Genomic DNA, 19,291 nt, shown 5'->3' with positions numbered 1-19,291 from the left:
TCCTGCCTCTTCCCTTATAGGTTCAAAATCTGCCTATCTCAGCCTTGAATGTTCATAACTACCCAGCCTCGATAGCCTTCTGTGGTAAAGAATCCCACAGATTCACTAACATTTAAGAGAGGAAATTCCTCCTCATCTTTGTTCCATCTGGAATACTCCTTATACTGAGGTTATGTCCTCTGGTTCTAGACTCTCCCACAAGCGGAAACATTTATGTCTACCCTGTCAAGGCCTTAAGAATCTTGTATGTTTTAATAGTGACACCTTTTTTAAATGCCACTGAGTACAAGCCCAACCTACACAACCTTTCCTCACAAGACCATCCCTCCATACCCAGGATCAGCCAAGTGAACCTTCTCTGGACTGCCTTCAGTGCCAGGATATCTTTCCTTTGATAGGAGCACCAAGACTGTTCACCATTTTCTAACTGTGGTCTGACTAGTGCTTTGTATAGTTTTGGCTAGATCTCCCTTTTTTATATTCCATTTTTTTTTGGGTACCCATAGTTATTCTTTGTCCATCAATGAGACATTCATATGAAGGACTTATATTTACCAGTGCATTGCACAGCTGGTGGATACCCCAGAGTGTTTCAAAATCAATAAAATACTTCTTGTTTTGTAACGTAGTCACTATTGTAATGTGGAAAACAAAGCAGCCAAGTTGCAATCTTCTGCAAACAGCAATTTTCTTTCTACAATCTGTCAATGAGATGGCGTGCCCAGAATTTGTTGGCTGTGCCTTGAATACAGTGGCTTGTGCAGCCATTTCAAGGGGCAACTAAGAGTCAACCACATTGTAATGGTTGTGGAATCACATGTAGACCAGACTGGGTAAGGACGTCAGCTCTCCTTCCCTACACAACATGAGTGAACCAGATGGATTGTTTTAACAATCGATGATTGCTGACATGACCATTACTGAGACTAACTTTTCATTCCAGATTTTATTCAACCAGCTAGTCCAGTAGGATTTGTATCCATAGATAATGTTCATTGTAAGCTGATCAGCTACACTGAGGTCCACGCACACTGGCAGGCATGCCAATTCTGGCACTGACTTCCAGTTTCAGCAGTCACTGCCACACATGACAATAGGGGTCCACGCAGATATAACATGAATAAGAGAGAACATAGCACATAGGTCTCTGAATTATTAATCCCTGATAGTTCCACAACATCACCATCTGCCCCAAAATGCAATAATGTGTAATAACCACAAATTCAGTTTTCTTGTGATATTGAGGAATTAATATTGGCCAGATCACCAAAATGGATGTCTCTGCACCTCTTTGAAACAATGCCATGGGAATTTAAATCCACCAGAGAGGACAGACAGGGCCCAGGTTTAACCTCTCTCTCAAAAATGACAAGCACTTCTAATCACATAGTACTGAAACATCAGCTTTTTGGCTTCGGACACGTCAGTGGGATTGTACCCACAACCTTCTGACTCAAAAACAAGATTGCAACCAACTCGCTGACAGTCTGAAAGTTAGACAGGCCAGTTCATTTCATTATACATCAGCTGTCTCACTACAGTAATTGGAACCTGGGTGATATGGATGAGTGGAGCACTGACATCTCATTTCCCTGAGCTTAAAGTGAACCTGAGTGGATGCAATGTGACTTAGCTGTCAAGGTTCCCTTTGAAATGGAATTGCAGTTTCACCCTGGTTCAACAAGACAGAAAGGTTTCCATTTACATAGCACCTTTCATGACTCAGGACGTCCAAAAACTTTTTACAGCCATGAAAAACTTTTTGAAGTGTAGTCACTGTTGTATGGATGGCCAGTTAGGCACATCAGGATGCTCCTCTGAGAGTGGGGCTGAGATACCTTAGGACAAGAAATTATTTGGATATTTTGCGCAGTCAGATGTTAAGAATTTCTATAATATCGTAAGATACTATCCTCAGAAAATTGCAAATGCATTTTTTTTTAAATGTAAGAAATCTTTCCCAACACAGTTGCACCTCTATTATACATGGGTACTGGAGAAATTATTAAAGAATAGTTGATCGGGTATAAAGGGACACTGGACAGCAAAACGCTGCTTTATCCAGTCTGGGACTACTCAACAGGACAACATAATGTTAAATCCCTCTTCATCTAACCTCATGCTATACCTGTCTTGGGAGTATTTGAGGGTGATAGTGTTGAGAAAGCTTTATTCTGTATCTAAGGCTGTGCTGTTCTTGTCTCGGGAGAATTTGATGGGGACATTGTACAGGGTGCTTTACTCTGTTTCTAGCTGTGCGCTGTACCTGTCCTGGGAGAATTTGCTGTTAATAGTGTAGAGAGAGTTTAATCTGCATCTAACCCTGTGCTCTACTTGTTCTGGGAGAATTTGATGGTGACACTGTAGACTGAGATTTACTTTGTATCGAGCTATGTGCTTTAGCTGTGCTGGGAGGGTTTGACAGTGATAGTATAGAGAGAGTTTTACTCTGTATTTAACCATTTGTTGTACCTGTCCTGGGAGTGTTTGATGGTGATAATGTGGAGAGGTATTTTATTCTATATCTAACTATGCGCTGTACCTGTCCTGGGAATGTTTGATGTGGACAGTGTAGAGTGAGATTTACTCTGTATCTAACCTCATATTGTCCCTTTCCTGGGATTGTTTGACAGGAGTTCAACTGTGTACCTGTCCTCCTTTGAGTCATTCTCTGGCATATAAGATGATGAGCCATTTTTCTGCCAAGCTACTGTTAATACTAATATTGAGTCTGCTACTTGACTGTAAACAACAGGGATTCTGTTCGGCTTCTCTACCTCGTGGGAAAGCAGGCATGATGTACACATTACAACATCAACGTGCCCTGCTAACATGCCACACTGTCCATCACACAAAACAATTGCTTTCTAGCACTTCCCTGACAAGTTGCAGTTCTCTGCTGGTGCAATGTTAAGCTACCAATTTTGGAAGAGCATAGGTTTGGTCTCCAGTTCTGCCTGAAGAAGTCTCTCAAATGCAAGTGAGGCCTACCTTCAGTGCAGACTGTGCACCAGGCCCTCCTGCCACCTTTTGTTTAATTGTTAAGTCACAGAGAATTAACATACCACCTTTAAGGGCATAGGACCTCATAAAAATCTAACATGCAGTCAAACACAATGCCAGGAATGAAAAATATTCCTCATAAGGCACTGATGATGTGAGCTGCTTAAGAAAAGTTTTAGTTTAGCATTTAGTCTATGGTTGTACTGCAAGTATTTGCTGCAAAGGCCTTTTCTTAATTTGACCCTCTATATTTTTTCTGAGAAAAACTGGTGGTATAATTATTTTTCTTTCCCCTTGACTGTTTTGGGTTGGTAACTGATTCCATTGAGAAAGACAATTGCATTCAGGGCACACATCAAACATCATAAGGGACTTTGAGATAACAAAGTGTGGAGCTGGATGAACACAGTAGGCCAAGCAGCATCTTAGGAGCACAAAAGCTGACGTTTTGGACCTAGACCCTTCATCAGAAAAGGGGGATGGGGAGAGGGTTCTGAGTTAAATAGGGAGAGAGGGGGAGGCGGACCGAAGATGCATAGAGGAGAAGATAGGTGGAGAGTAGAGCATAGGTGGGGAGGTGGGGAGGGGATAGGTCAGTCCGGGGAGGACGGACAGGTCGAGGGAGCGGGATGAGGTTAGTAGGTAGGAAATGGAGGTGTGGCTTGAGGTGGGAGGAGGGGATAGGTGAGAGGAAGAACAGGTTAGGGAGGTGGGGACGAGCTGGGCTGGTTTTGGGATGCAGTGGGAGGAGGGGAGATTTTGAAGCTTTTGAAGTGAAATCCACATTGATACCACTGGGCTGCAGGGTTCCCAAATGGAATATGAGTTGCTATTCCTGCAACCTTCAGGTGGCATCATTATGGCACTGCAGGAGGCCCAGGATGGATGTGTCCTCTAAGGAATGGGAGGGGGAGTTAAAATGGTTCATGACTGGAAGATAAAGCTGTTTATTGCGAACCAAGCGCAAGCGGAGGCTTGGGGACTGCTTTGCAGAACACCTACGCTCGGTTCGCAATAAACAATTGCACCTCCGAATCGTGAACCATTTCAACTCCCCCACCCATTCCTTAGGCAACACATCCATTCCGGGTCTCCTGCAGTGCCATAATGATGCCACCCGAAGGTTGCAGGAACAGCAACTCATATTCCACTTGGTAACCCTGCAGCCCAATGGCATCAATGTGGATTTCAGAAGCTTCAAAATCTCCCCTCCCCACACTGTATCCCAAAACCAGCCCAGCTCATCCCTGCCTCCCTAACCTGTTCTTTCTCTCACCTATCTCCTCCTCCCACTCAAGCCGCACCTCCATTTCCTACCTACGAAACTGATCCAGCCCCCTCGACCTGTGCATCCTCCCCACCTCCCCACCTATACTCTCCTCTTCTCCTTCGATCCGCCTCCCCCTCTCTCCCTATTAATTTCAGAACCCTCTCCCCATCCCCCTTTTCTGATGAAGGGTCTAGGTCTGAAACGTCAGCTTTTGTGCTCCTAAGATGCCACTTGGCCTGCTTTGTTTATCCAGCTCCACACTTTGCTATCTCAGATTGTCCAGCATCTGCAGTTCCCATTATCTCTGATCATAACGGACTTTACTGAGCAACAGAGAAAAAGAGTAATAGAAGTTATAAGTTAATTACAGCAGGTGACTGACTGGCAATGTCAGAGGTGAAAGTTTAGAAGGAGTCTTCAGAGACACATGGAAAGCAGTAGTGGTGGGAAGGGGTTTAGGGAGAGATATTTAGAGGGTGGAAGCAGAAGATGTCTGAATTTTCCATCTGCCCTCCAAGTGGCATCCTTCATGTGATATAACAAGGTGTAGAGCTGTAGAACACAGCAGGCCAAGCAGCATCATAGGAGCAGGAGAGCTGACATTTCGGGTCTAGACCCTTCTTCAGAAATGGTGGTGGGGAAGGGGGTTCTGAAATAAATAGGGAGCAGGGAAGAAGGATAGAAGATTGATAGAGGAGAAGATAGGTGGAGAGGAGACAGACCAGTCAAAGAGGTGGGGATGGAGCCTGTAAAGGTGAGTGTAGGTGGGGAAGTAGGGAGGAGATAGGTCAAGGGAGGGATGAACGGGTCAAGGGGACAGGATGAGGTTAGTAGGTAGAAGATGGGGGCGGGGCTTGAGGTAGGAAGAGGGGATAGGTGGGAGGTGGGGACGAGCTGGGCTGGTTTTGAGATGTGCTGGGGGGAGGGGGAGTGCCATCCTTCATGTGTCTGTCTATTTGACTGTGGAGGGTATCATGTCTGTAATCACAGAGTGGAGATCTGGTCAAGAAAGGAAGATTCACATCTGTGTAGCACCTTTCTCAATAATACAGAACATGTTATGGCCAACAGAAGTGCTTCTGAGGTGCAGCTATTCATGAAAAGTATGAAAGGTGCAGCCAGTTTGTGTATAACAAGCACACGTAAACAGCAGTGAAGAAAGTGATTAGCTTTTCTTCTTTGGGCATTAGCTGAGGGATAAATCTGGGCTGGGACATCAGAGAGAAAACCATTGGCACTCAAACTAGCGCTCTTTCACAACCATGTGAGGGGGCCAACAGGGATGTTTAGCATCTGGTCCAAATGATGGCCTATGTGATAATGCAGCATTGCCTTGATAGTGGACAAATGCTCACATCTCAAGATTGGGGCTCGATCCATATCTTTCTGTCACAGGGAAGAATGCTGATCACCATTTAACAGTTGTTTGTCTTGGTCTAGTAGCAATTAAACAGACTTTGCTCTCCACACAGCTGCCCCCTAGCCATCCTGTTAAGCTTAAAAATTCATATCAAATCTGGAGCCAGTTCGCTTTTCTACCTTATTGGTGAATGATATTGTCTATAGTTGCCAAATCATCTTTTGTTGAAGCTTCCAAGAGTATCAAATACTTCACTGCCCATGTGCACACTCCGAACCTTATTTTCAAAGCCCTTGAGAACTGCATTCCCTCACTGACTTTGTAACCCACTTAAGCCCTACAAACCTCTGAGATCTCTGTACTCCTCCTGTCTTCCTGTACTTCCAGTCTCTTCCTACATTCTCAGTTTCCATTTCCCTTTCATTGGTTTCTGTGTCTTTGGTTATCGAAGTCCTAAACTCTGGACTTTTCTCACTAAACTTCACTGCTCTACCCCTCTTTCTCCTCAAAGATGTGCCTTAAAATCTACCACTTTGATCAAGCTATGAAGAAAGGTTGGATAGGCAAAGTTTGCAGCTGCTGGAGTTTGGAAGTATAGAAGGTGACTTGATTGAAATGTGGAAGATCTTGAGCAGCCTTGGGGGAAGATATGGAGGCGACATTGCCTCTTGTGGGAGAATATAGAATGTGGGCTAACTGATTTAAACTGAGTTGCCATTTAACTGAGAGGGAAAGACAATATATTTTGTCATAGATAGTCCTGAGACTTCGGAAATGTCTTCCTCAAACATCAGTGAAAGTAGAATGTTTGAATCTTTTCTTAAGGCAGAGGTGAATAGGTTGTTGATAAACAAAGGGAAGAAAGTTTATTAGGGGTAGATGTGGAGAAACCAGATCTTATTGCATAGTGGGGCAGGCTTGAAGGGCCAAGCCTACTCCATCTCCTAAGTTGTATGTTCAAATGAACTTTTTGTTGCCTCTCCTTTTGGGTCATACTTTGCTGTATAAATAATGGTTAAGAAGAATGACACTTGCAGTTGTTCATGTGCCAATTGGACAGAAAGTTTCATTGACTACAAATGCACAGTTAAGTTGGAAAGTTGCTGTCTGAGTTAAATAACTCTTGCATAGACTGTAAACTGCCTCACTTTCTAGCTCCCTCTCCAAATGTAATGACATTGTGAAGCTTTTGTATTGATGTGGTAGATGCAGACTAAACTTACCATCAAAAATTATCTCAAGCCAATCTATTCTAGGTATCCTTTTTAACTCTAAATTACTGCCAAACAACCACTCTGGTAGTGAAAATTAACAAATGCACAGTCTCATTCCTTCAGATTTTAATCATTGTTTGAGTTTTTTTAAAATATATTTTTTTCTTTCTGAATCTCTTTTTAATCAATATTTATTGAAATTTCTCTGTTTTACATTTGTAGCTAGTTTGACATTGAATTCACAATTCAAAGTAACATAACCTGATTTGGAGTCTGCGCTGATTGTTGATGTTTTTCTGAATCTGATTAGCTCAGGGGGCATTTTGTGATCAGAGATAATGGGAGCTGCAGATGCAGAATCTGAGATAACAAAGTGTGGAGCTGGATGAACACAGCAGGTCAAGCAGCATCTAAGGAGCACAAAAGCTGATGTTTCGGGCCTAGACCCTTCATCAGAAAAAGGGTCTAGGCCCGAAACGTCAGCTTTTGTGCTCCTGAGATGCAGCTTGGCCTGCTGTGTTCATCCAGCTCCACACTTTGTTAGCTCAGGAGCCATGCCATTTTTTGCCTGCTTACACAGATTCCAGATGCCTTGGTAATGGCAACATGCCATACAAACCTCCAGAGAATGGCTACAGGCAAGGCCCGATCTAACAAAGGGTAGTCACCTCTCATTCACTTGCTCAGAGTAAAGCCTAGCCTGTATCTCCTTATGTGACTCAATGTCAATTCAGACCATAAGACATAGGAGCAAAAATGTTTGATTCAGTGCTGCTCTGCCATACAATGAGAAGCAAGGCTAATCTAATAATTCTCAATTCCAATTTCCTGCCTTTTCAACACAACCCTTGGTTCCCTTCCCGATTATGAATTTATCCATTTCAATGTTGAATTTACTAAATTATTCTGTTTTTTTGACAAGTCGTGGGAAATAACTTAGTGTGTTGTCGTAGATGTGACTGGTTGTTGTGTAGGTATGACCATGTGAACCCAACCTCCGCTGTCCTCGACGAGTTCTCTGAACCTCCAACACACAAGTGACACCCTTATGGACCAGACATGAGCACTGCTCAACACTGTCCCTTCTACCACATCTCATTGACTCAGGAGAGGTACTACCACCATATCTTGACAAGAGGACAACCTTTTGCAGATCCACCCCCCCCATTCCCCAGCCTCACCCCTATTCTGCCACCCATCCCCTACCCCCGCCTCCCATCCCCTACCCTGGCCTCCCAAACCTTCTGGCAGAATCTCTGTAGTATGTTCACATTGAAGATAATAGCAGGAGCTCCACCAATAATGAGGGAACGCCAAACCGGCCCTTCCTTTTGTCCACTTCTTAAAAAGAAACAGACAAAGGGGAACAATTCTTTCAGTATTTGCAGGATTAAAGGGTCACAACTCGGAAACACGGCTCCTATAGTGCTGGGAATCCACTAAAGGAGCAAACCCAGTGTTTTGAGCTGGCTGTTCAGTGAATAGGGAGGAACGTGTGGGGGTGTCATTTTGGGGGTGGGGAAGTGGGTTATATGTTACTTTTTAAAATTTTCGTTAGCCCAGTAGGGGGGAGCAGGAAAGTGCTAGTGTGGTTCTGTGCGGCTCAGTTCGAGCTCTGAAACATCTCTCGGTCCTGGCAAATCCAATCGGCCAATCGCTGCCAATACGATGGTCTGTAATTAGATAATTGGATTTTATGTCTTGAAGTGAGAAGAGAGCGACAGAGAGAGCAAATCAGTTCATCGAAGGAGAGGGATATCCTTCATCGGTTCAGGTGGACATGATTCCTTATTTCCTCAGAAAGAGACACTGAGAATCTGTGGCAAACCAGAGATTATACAGAGGAAAAAAAATCGTTGTCATTTTATGCTCTTGTTCCGAGTCGACTGGGGCTGCGAGACACACTAGAAGCTATCACTCGGTGCTCCACACGAGAAAAATAAGGGAAGTATAATTTCTGCCTGACTCTACCTGTCATTCGGAAGCAAAGAATCGTCTGAAGGTTAAAGGAAGGAGGGGTGACGGAAAATTAATAGTGTTGCTGACTGCTGCAGCCTGTGCGCATTGATTTAGAGAGACAGAGACAACGAAGAAGGGAGAGTGAGGGAGAAAGGGAAGAGAAAAAAATTAGCGGAGAAAGAAAAGGCGGGGGGAAGAATGAGCACAGAGGAAGGAGCTTGCAGCTGAGAAATGCCCGCACTGCCGTGTGACTGGAAATCTTAATAACTTGACAAAGAAGAGATTATTTCATTAACAAAAGGCCGAGAGAGCAAGCCACGTTGAATAGGGTTCCACTGCAGGTTCTGAATCGGCAGGGGAGGGAGCAGAGGGAAACCAGAGAGAAAAAAGAGAGCGAGAGAGCCGGTCAAAACCGTTGAAGGAGCGGGAAAATGCTGCAATTGTTCATAAGTGTCAAATAGAGAATGCAACTGAAGCCATTTCTCCCTCAAGCAGGAAAGAAAGATGGGAAATGGGCCATCGAGATCTCGGAATATCGAGGCCTAATTGAATGATTTTCTTTCTAAACTCTTTTGAATTATACCTCCATTTTTTTGGGGGGGGGAGTGGGGGGAAGGGGTGGGGAGAGGAGGTTGGTGGAAGGAGGAGGGCACCTGGTGGAGGAAATGCTCAGGAGTCCCAGTGAGTTTCGGCGACTGGACCTCTGCTACCACCTACTCTGGGACTGAGCGGAGAAGGAAGGGAATATTGTTGTGGTGAGGAGATGGAAGGAGGCGGAATACATAAGAAGCTCTTCATGGGAGACCAGCAGCAGCTCGGAGAGGGTGAGTGGTAACCATGGCAACTGGAGATGGAGTAGTCGGGAGGTGGGGGTTGTGTTTCTTCTTTTCTTTGGGTCCTGGGCTATTGGTGTTTGGCGTTGGATGAACGAGAAAAGGGGACAAGCAAGGGAGGGAAGGAAAAAGGGAGAGTTAACGGATTTCTCCAATTTAAAAAAAAATTATGAAGAACAAGGTTCAGTTTAATTGGGGAAGGGAATTTGAAGAGGAGGGGAGAGACATTTTACCGGCTGGAATGGAGATGAATCCGGCAGAGCTAGTAGCACGATGGGCCAAACGGCCTCGTCCTGAGCTGTCTGATTCCATGTTGAGGCCGCCAGAGAAGTTAGCAAGTGCTGCATTATGGAGTGGGAGGCCAATAAAAGGATTGAAAGGAATCAAAAGGGAAAGCAATAGTGAGTGGAAAGGAGGCTGGAAATGTAAATAGGGGAAATAATCCAAGGGGGTACAAAGTCAAGAGTCTGCGAAGAGCTTTGTGGACAGAAAGCAACAGAATAGAAAGAAAAGTGACAGGAAACAGCAGACAGCAGAGAATCAAAAAGGATGAAGAAAGGGTGAATGCAGAGATCCAGGAGAGTGACACATGAAGAACACAGCAGACATAATAGAAGTGTAAGATTGAAGAACCAACTTATGTAAGAGAAATAAGAAAGAGGAACAGCTAAGAGACGGCAAGTATGGTGTACAAATAAAGTTGGATTTTAGACTTAGTTGAAAGGAATGTTGCAGTTCCATTGTCAATGCACACTCTCCAAGAATTAACCTCTTAGTCACTACACTCAGCAACTCAAAAGCAAGCACGTCTTTGAAAGTTTATCAGTTCGTGAGCATTGGAAATCAGAGTTTGGGGTGGCAAGAGTTGTCTGATTATCTGTCAAGAATCATCAGACTTAGGTAGAATCTGGTTGTGCATTGGAAGAGAGGAGCACCTGCACTTTGCGTAAGAAACTAGAAGCGAAGATGAGAGGCCATGTTACAGTACCTCCAGGAATATTCCCGAAATGAGTTGGAAACCCTTTGTGGCAATTAAGTACCATCTGAAATGTTTTGCTCTTTTGCTTTATGGCTTTACTAAACCAAGATCACTGCTGCAAAGATCATAGGAAATCTAAAGCACAAGGACAGGCCACAGGAAGTGAGTAAAGTGTGAGGTAGTCAATAACTGAGGCACCTCTTTCAGGGATCTGACCTTGTGTGAAGGCATCGCCAGATACAGGATCAATCATTATAGGCTAGAGTGTTCCAGGTACAGTTCTCATTGCTTTGTCATTAGGTCTCCCATTGAAGAACCAGTTGGGATTTTACAATTTGCCTTCGTTTCCCTGCATTTGGAAGAAAATCTCACATAAATAAAGGGTTTTTCATGATATGATGTCTCAACATAACTTTGCAGTCAATGTTAAGTGCAACAGGAAAACTGTGCACAACAAACTCCCGCAAACAGCAAAGTGAAAATGACCAGATATGTCTTTTATGACGTTAACTGATGGACAGTTATTGGCCACGATCATGGGAAGAACTCCCTTCTTCTCCCACATAGCTCCGTAGAATCTTTTACATCAACTACATTCGGCAAGTGAGACACCAGTTTACTTCATTTGTTGCAATGTTAATAGTGTTCCCTCAGCACTCTTTTTCCTTCATTCAATGGAATGAAACCACTCTTAGCAAGGCCAACATCTGTTGAAATTGGTTGGCTCACTGAGCTGGTTTGTTGTTTTGCAGATGTTTCGTTACATTCTCAGTGCAGCCTCTGATGAAGTGTCAGTAGGTTTTCCTGCCTGGTTTTTAAACTCTGGGGTCCATTGAGATGGATTGCCTCACTTCCGGGTTTCCTTCGTAGTGGAACAACATCTATTGCCTATTCTTAACTGCCCTTGAACTAAGTGGCAGGTCAGGCCATTTCAAAGTCAATTATATCACTTTTGGTCTGCAGTTACATGTAGCCCAGACTGGGTAAGAATAACAAATTCCCCTTTCTGAGAAGGATATTAATGAATTAGGTAGACTTTTCTAACAACTGATAACAGTTTTACCGTTGCACTGTCAGTGCTCAAGGAGTGGGAGTCAAACCAGGAATACTTTAACTCAGGGTCTGTCAACAAAGTCACACTTGACTTGCATGACTATCCTGTAACAGTTGCAACAAAGTCCTTGGGAGGGGGACATGGTGGAGTGGTAATGTTACTGGACTAATCCAAAATCCTAACTAATGTTCTGGGAACATGGGCTCAAATCCCATCACTGCAGATGGTGAAATTTGAATTCAATAAAAAGCTAGCCTAATGGTCACCACGTAACGACTGCTAAGGTGCTGATATGGCGCAGTGGTAGTGTCTCTGCCTCTGGGTCAGGAGACCTGGGTTCAAGTCACATCAGCTGCAGAAGTCTGAAATAATATCTCTGAACTGGTTGATTAGAAAATATCTATAACAAATTGGGGGCAAGAGGGATGAAGAATAGGGGAGAGGTTTCAGATGTGAAGCTCTCCATCATTCGTCCCTTTCAGTCTCGCCATGGAAAGGTTTGTAAGCTGATCAAGTCATTGAAATAGGATTTCTGCTAGACTACCAAATATGTCAGCTGACTTGCTTACCCATTGACCCTGTCTCAAATTCCAGAAACATAATTATTTTAGTATTTACAAAAGGCCATGCCTGTCAAGAAGCATGGAAGCACCCAAACATGATTCCCAAAAATAATTCAGGCAGTCCCTTTGGGCTGTGGGGCTGTGGTATGTAAAAGGGCCAGGGAGACAAGAAAACAAGCAACCAAGCAACCCACAAGAACGTCACTGCTTGTATTCTGAGGGACTCTTTCCTTTGCAGGATTAGCCCATCTCTGCTTTTTGACCTCTTTGAGAAACTTGGAAAGCCCAGTGTGGAAACTAAATCTTTCACTCAGCAGGTAAACATGTGAATTAATAGCAGGTGTAAGGCATTTGGCCTTTCAATCCTGCTCGGTCACTTGAAAAGATCATGACTGATTTGGATGGCATCTCAACTCTCTTGTTCATCAAGAATCTATCTACTTCTGCCTTTTTTAAAAAAAACACACAATAATTCTACCTCCAGTGCCCTTTGAGGAAGAGAATTCCACACACTCAAGACTTGATTATTGCTGAACCTTACCCCACAGAGAGAAGCAAAATTTTGCTCATCTCAGTCTTCAATAGGAGACTCCTTAATTGTGCCCCCTAATTCTAGTCTCTTCCACAAGGAGGACAAGCCTTCAGCCTCCACCCTGACACTTACCTTCAGGATTTTAAATGTTTCAATAAGATCACCTCTTATTCTTTATTCTTTTGATTTCCAGTGGATGCAGGCCCAGCCTGTCCAACCTTTCCTCCGAAAGTAAGCCAGTCGGGCCTGTGAACATTTTCAATGTGCAGAGTGCTAATTGGGAGCACCTGGCAGTGAGGTGGATGGAGATTTCTCTTACAGGGTAGGAGACACATCTCCCAGGCATGTATGGCAAGAAAGGAGCAAACTTTGTGACAAAGCATGAATCTTGGTGGGATGGTCAGTTTTAAAAAAAAAACACCTTTTAAACATAATTGACATAAAGAATCCGAGAGGAGACAAGGAGTCTTTTGTTTTACAATGAGTTGCTATCATAAGGAATGCACTGCTTGAAAGATTATTCAAAGCAAATTCAGCAGTAACTTTCAAATGAGAAATAAATACTTGAAAGGGAGAAAACTACAAGGCTATGGATGGAGAGTGGATTGAATTGTATAGTGCTTCAAATGGTCAGTACCAGCCCAATAGTCTGAATGGCCTCCATTTGAGATCCCACATTCTACGATCTGCACTGAATTCTCACCAGCTCACCATGAGCAAAAAGCCACAACTTCCATTTTTTCCAAACCACAAACTTTAGACATCGTGGTTTTACGAACAGACATGCAACTGGGAGACTTACTAGATTAATACCTAATGAGAGTGGATTGTCTTATTAGGAAAAAACAGACCAGACATGTTTCCATTGGAGACCAGAAAACTGAGGGGTGACTTGAATGAAATGCATAAAATCCTGAATTATGAGTCTTGACAAGGTGAACATGGCATCAATGCATCCTCTTGTAGATAAATCTAAACTAGGGGCCACTTTTAAAATTATGGGTGGCCCTTTTAAGACAAAAGATGAGAATTTTGTGGAACTGTGAAACTCTGTGCCTCAAAAAGCCATGGAGGCAAGGTCATTAAACATTTCTTAAAGCAGATGTTGATAGACTCCTGTCAGGCAAGGGAAGCTAAGCCTACGGAGGGAATGAAAATGTGGAATTGAGGAGCTGAATGGTCTACTTCTGCTCTTGTTTCGTATGTCCAGCAATGCTAGGATCAATTCACAGCTTTCTAATGCTAAGCCACAGACACTAAGATCATATGAGACAAGAGAGAGTGAGGTCTGCAGCACAGTCCCCTCCTGTATGGGCAAGAGGGCCTGGGAATTGATCAGTGTAACTTTGCCTCCATTTACTCTTCTACCTGTGTGTGTTCTCACTGTGCTAATCTAGAAAAAAATCATTTAATGAAGAGTTTGACATTGAAGGTGGGACATGTTTGTTTCCTGATGTGACTTGAGCTGGTCATAGCTGAAGGCTGTTGTGCCCTAGAATGCATTCTGACTAAATGGCCTCCTGTCTGCAGACTGTAGGTCTGTTGATTAATGCAACATCCATGTGTAAAGCACCCACACAGGCAAGTGAAGAGAGTGAACAAACCGACAGGAAAAGTAGCAACCTGTGTCAAATGGTGTTGTGTGTGTGCACCTATGTGAGATTGCATGTGGGAAGTTGATCATTTGTGTGAGAGGGTGTGTGTTGATGAGTGAGTCTGAGTGTGAATATGTGTCTATGTGTGTAACTGAATGATTGTGTGATTAAGCATTACACCTATATGACTGTGTTAATTTGTGATTAAATATATGTGTAAATATGTGTGAGTGGATGTGAGTGGGTACATGAGTGAGTTAAATGTGAGTGTATGTTTAAATGTTTGTGAGAGAGAGATTGGATATGTGGGTATGAGTGCGGGCATGTGTATGTGTGTTTGATTGTACATTTAAGTGTGTGCATGTATGTAAGTTTTAGATGTACATGTTTAAACGAGTATATGTGAGTGATTGTGCATATAGTCAAAGTATTCCTTCAAGTGTGTGTGTGTGTGTCTCAGAGGGAGAAAGAAAGAATGAGCATGGAGCCCGGTTACTAACAGTATTGGATTCCAGCAATGAAATGATCCTCTAACAATGAGCCCCTGGCTCCACTCTGGGAAGGAAAAGTCATTTGGACAAGGTCTTGGTGTTCTGTATTCCTGAGTCAGCAGCTACAGGAGAGGAGGGGAAGAAATGACAGTTTGAAACAGACAGCAGCGCATAATCTGCAGTTACTGGAGGGTAATGCAGCAATGATGGGACTCAATCCATATTCTGATCAGACAGTAGCTGATAACGCAGGATTAAGAATGAAGTCTCAGTATAGGAAGGGTGAATCAGAAGTGAATCATGGCAGCAGTGGGCTGTTATTCAAAACCGTAACGCTACAACATGGATGATTCTTGGCACCAGCAGAAAATGTTGCTCACTGGATTGCTAGCTGTTGAGCTTTCTGTGACTGTCGCTCACATCTCCTCAGGGAGTGTGATGTTGGTGGCCCTGTGGATCTGTTGAAAGAAGACAAACCACACGACAGCAAAGGTTGTTAGATCACAGGGCAGGAACCCTCCTAATATAGTCGCTCGAAATAGTCAGCCAGCTATCACTCACAGCATAAACAATCTGCCCACTGTCAGCCCAGCGAGCTACAGATTGCCAGTGTGTTAAACCATTCTATAGTCACAGTGAAGCCATTTTGATCTGATGGAACAATGCAGGACATCTTTTTCTCTCTCTCTCATTTAACGCCAGCATATTTTCTTTTTATTTGTTTAAAATGTGCTACCTAACACCAAATGATTGAGAAACTCTTCTCAGTTTGGATCACCCAAGTGTGAAGCATTAAGATCGATCCTGAGAGGGCACACTACCTGTAGTGCATTTCTCTGATTATGCTGAATGATTTTACATATATATTTTGACTTCCTGGCTTCAGTTCTCAGTCCCATTCCTGCTGTTGTTCTTTGCTGAACAGTGGAAGGTTGGAAAGTGTCAGGTGGTGAAAAGGCATAGCTGTGGGTTTTAGTTTTAAAAAAAAAACAACGCAACAGATCCAACATTTTACAGAAATAAATAAAGAACTGCGGATGCTGGAAGTCAGAAACAAAAACAGAAATTGCCGTTGAAACTCAGCAGGTCTCGCAACATCTGTGGAGAGGGAAACAGAGTTAACTTTCTGGGTCCAGTGACCTTTCTTCAGGACATTAACTCTGCTTTCTCTCCACAGATGCTGCCAGATCCTACATTTTGTTGTTTTCAGTTTATCAAACACCTCTGCAGCCAACATGCTTTGTGAGACACAGAGGAAAGCTAAATTTGTTGTCCAGCTCCTGAATGCATCTATGAAAGATGTTTTCAGCAGTTATCCCATCTATTCCTTCAATGACTCAATTCTCCATTCCATACTTAACTGACTGAACATCTTAGAAGCAACAAATGACTAGTGGAGGCTATTTGCTCCAATGAAAGGTTCCACCTCTTTTTCAAAACAATTCAGACAGTCCCACTCTTCTCCCACCCACCAACTGCATTACTTTTTCTCCTCCAAGTGTATGTCCAATTCCCTTTTACTGGCGAGGTGAGTTTTCAGGATACTGGTGGAGAGTTTTAGTTATGAATAGATGTGTTGTTTTCCTTGGACCAGAGGAGATTGAGAGGGGACATGATTGAAATGTATAAACTTTGAGGAGTAGACAGGAAGAAACATTTTACCCCTTCGTGAAGAGATCAATGACCAAAGGCGTAGATTTAAGATAAGGGGCAGGAGGCTTAGAGTGATGTGAGGAAGATATTTTCACCCATAGGACGGGGAGCTGGGAATCTGGAACTTGCTGTTTATAAAGGTGGTAGAGCCAGGAATCCCCATAACATTCAAGAAGTCTTTGCATGTACATTTGCAATGCCAAAGCATACAAGACTATGAGTCAGGTGCAGGAAAATAGGATTAGAATAACAAGGTGTTTGTGTTTGACCAGCGCATACTTGGTGGACCAGAAGGCCTATTTCCACAATGCAAACTTCTATGACTATACAAGCTCATTGACTGTAGCACTGAAGATGAGCAGCGGTAATGTCTTGAACAAACAGCAAGTGCTGGGGAAACTCTGCTGATCTGGGAGCATCTGTAAGATGGAAAAACACAGTTAACATTTCTCTGGAATTACTCTTCTTCAGAACCATTATGTAATGTTTTCTCCCTGTTTTTTAATCTGTAAACAATACATCTAAAAGAAAACCTAATTACAACAAAACTTTGAATATCAATAGGGTACAGCCCAAGAAAGAATTGATTATTTTTGTTGAAATTGCAGGTCCAGACCCAGAAATATTTGAAAGGAGATAGTAGGAACTGCCGATGCTAGAGAATCTGAGACAACACGGTGTGAAGTTGGATGAACACAGCAGGCCAAGCAGCATCAGAGGAGCAGGAAAGTTTGATGTTTTGGGTCGAGACCCTTCTTCAGAAATCCATTCAGAAATTCATTTTTGAAGAAGGATCTCGACCTGAAACGTCAACTTTCCTGCTGCTCTGATGCTGCTTGGCCTGCTGTGTTCATCCAGCTTCACAATGTGTTATCTCTAATATTTGAAAGGATTCTTTTTTAACTGTTAAGTTGGGGTGAATTGGCTGCCTTTTTCAGAATGTCATGGTTTACTTTAAATAGAATGTTGTTCATCATTTAGAATGTCATGTGTTGTCTCAACTGCTATAGTGCATTTTTTTTCATGGTTGTCAAAATTGAACAGAGTTTTCAGAGCAGGTTTTGAATGAGGGTTAGCCTGAAACCTCATCTCTAAGATGGAAGCTCTAAATAAAAATATTTCATTTTTTCAGCTTTGTCGTCAGCCAGCCAGGTAAAAGACTCGAGGCTTACAATGTTGTCATAATAACGATGAGCTAACACGGTGTGATTGAGGTATTTGTTCTATCAAGTACCTTCTTTTGAATTTCTATTCACCACCTTATTAGATTTCTATTCACCACCTTATTAGATTGTGCGTTTCAATTCTCACCAACCATTGTGTAAAAAGGATTGTTGTCCTCATGTTGACTTGAATCTACAGCTTCTGATTATTGACCCTTCAGCATTAGAAACATGTTGTCTTTATTTACTCAATCTCATGATTTCTAATTAAATCTTTTCCTAGACTCTTATACTCAAAGGAGAACAGCTCCAGCTTCTACAGCCTTTCTGCGTAACTGTCACCTTCATCCCTGAAACCACAGCATTTTCTTGTTACTAAAGGATGAAGTGGTAGATAATTTCAATTCTTATTTTAACTCCTGATTTAGCAAGCTTTCCACTTCTCCTGGATTATCTTGCTCCTAGACTATCTAACTCTGCCTTAGCCCCATTTTCCCTTCCTCTTTACTCTTTCAATGGGATATGGGTATCACTAACATGCCAACATTTGTTGCTATCATTAATTGCCCTTGAATGGAATAGTTTACCAGGGCCATTGCAAAGGGTAGTTAAAAATCAACTACATTGCTCTGAGTCTGGAGTCACATGTAGGTCAGACCAGGGAAGGATAGTAGATTTCCTTCCCCAAAAGGCATCAGTGAACCAGACAGGCTTTTACAACAATCGATGATAATTGGCATGGTAACTCCACTACTGGGGCTTGTTTTACACTTGCATATTTGTTGATTAAACTTAAATTCCACCCAGTACAATGGTGGGATTTTACCCATATTACCATAACGACAACCTCATTGGGTTACTCCAGAGATGTTACCACTCTGCCATCATCTTCCTCCTTAAGACACCAAGTCAAATTTTGTTTGATAACATTCTTAAGTAGCACTGCACGTTGTTTCACTCTGTTAAAAGAGCTATATAAATGCAAGTATATGGTCTTTCTTTACCCTATCTCAGTGTCTTCCACAACTTGTTTTCTCTCTCTCTGTAATCTCCTCCAGCCTTTCACTTCTTCAAGATCTGTGCATTTGTATAGTTCTGGTCTCTTGCACGTCCCTGATTTTCAACACTACACCTTTGGCAGCATCAGGTGCCTTAAACTGAGTTTGAGCATTCCTTCCCTACACCTCTCTATCTCTTATTCATCCTTTAAAATACTCCTTAAGACCTACCTCTTTGACCACCTGATCTAAAATCACTCCCATGTATCTCACTGTCCAATTTTGTTTAATAAACACTGCTTGAAGCATCTTGCGTACTTTACTACATTTAAGGGTGATATATAAATCTAAGGTGTAGTTCCTTTGGCATTAAGATATTTTCTGTGATTTTCTTTAGCGTCAACTCCATTAATGGAGTTAAGTGAGGAAATTTGGAAGGTGGCTTGTGTCATATATTAACATTAGCATGGACTTGAACCAAATTCCTGTTTCTTTATAACTCTATACTTTATAATACTTCGTTAGTGTGATGTGTATATTCTGTACATCTCAGGGCAATTTGAAAGATTATGCTACTTTCTAAGGGTGCAACAAGTTTATGTACAAGGGTTTTAAAACATTTCT

At 42.7% G+C, this 19,291-nt stretch overlaps 1 protein-coding gene across 7 annotated transcripts in view; it reads left to right on the top strand.

Moving 5' to 3' along the window:
- lrrc4ba (leucine rich repeat containing 4Ba) overlaps positions 1-19,291 on the top strand; it is a 179,149-nt gene that overhangs the window by 98,500 nt on the left and 61,358 nt on the right. For 4 of the 7 annotated variants that reach the window (XM_048521532.2, XM_048521535.2, XM_048521537.2 and 1 more), the window contains exon 1: positions 9,444-9,630. The exons of the other annotated variants lie outside the window; for them this stretch is intronic. The gene's annotated coding sequence lies outside the window, so the exon portion shown is untranslated. Of the gene's footprint in view, positions 1-9,443; positions 9,631-19,291 lie in introns of those variants that run through there. 7 annotated transcript variants of the gene reach the window in all.

The sequence above is a fragment of the Stegostoma tigrinum genome, chromosome 38 (assembly GCF_030684315.1).
Source record: "Stegostoma tigrinum isolate sSteTig4 chromosome 38, sSteTig4.hap1, whole genome shotgun sequence".
Lineage (NCBI taxonomy): Eukaryota > Metazoa > Chordata > Chondrichthyes > Orectolobiformes > Stegostomatidae > Stegostoma > Stegostoma tigrinum.
Note: the sequence above shows the minus strand (reverse complement) of the source record. Positions and strands in the feature narration are given on the sequence as shown.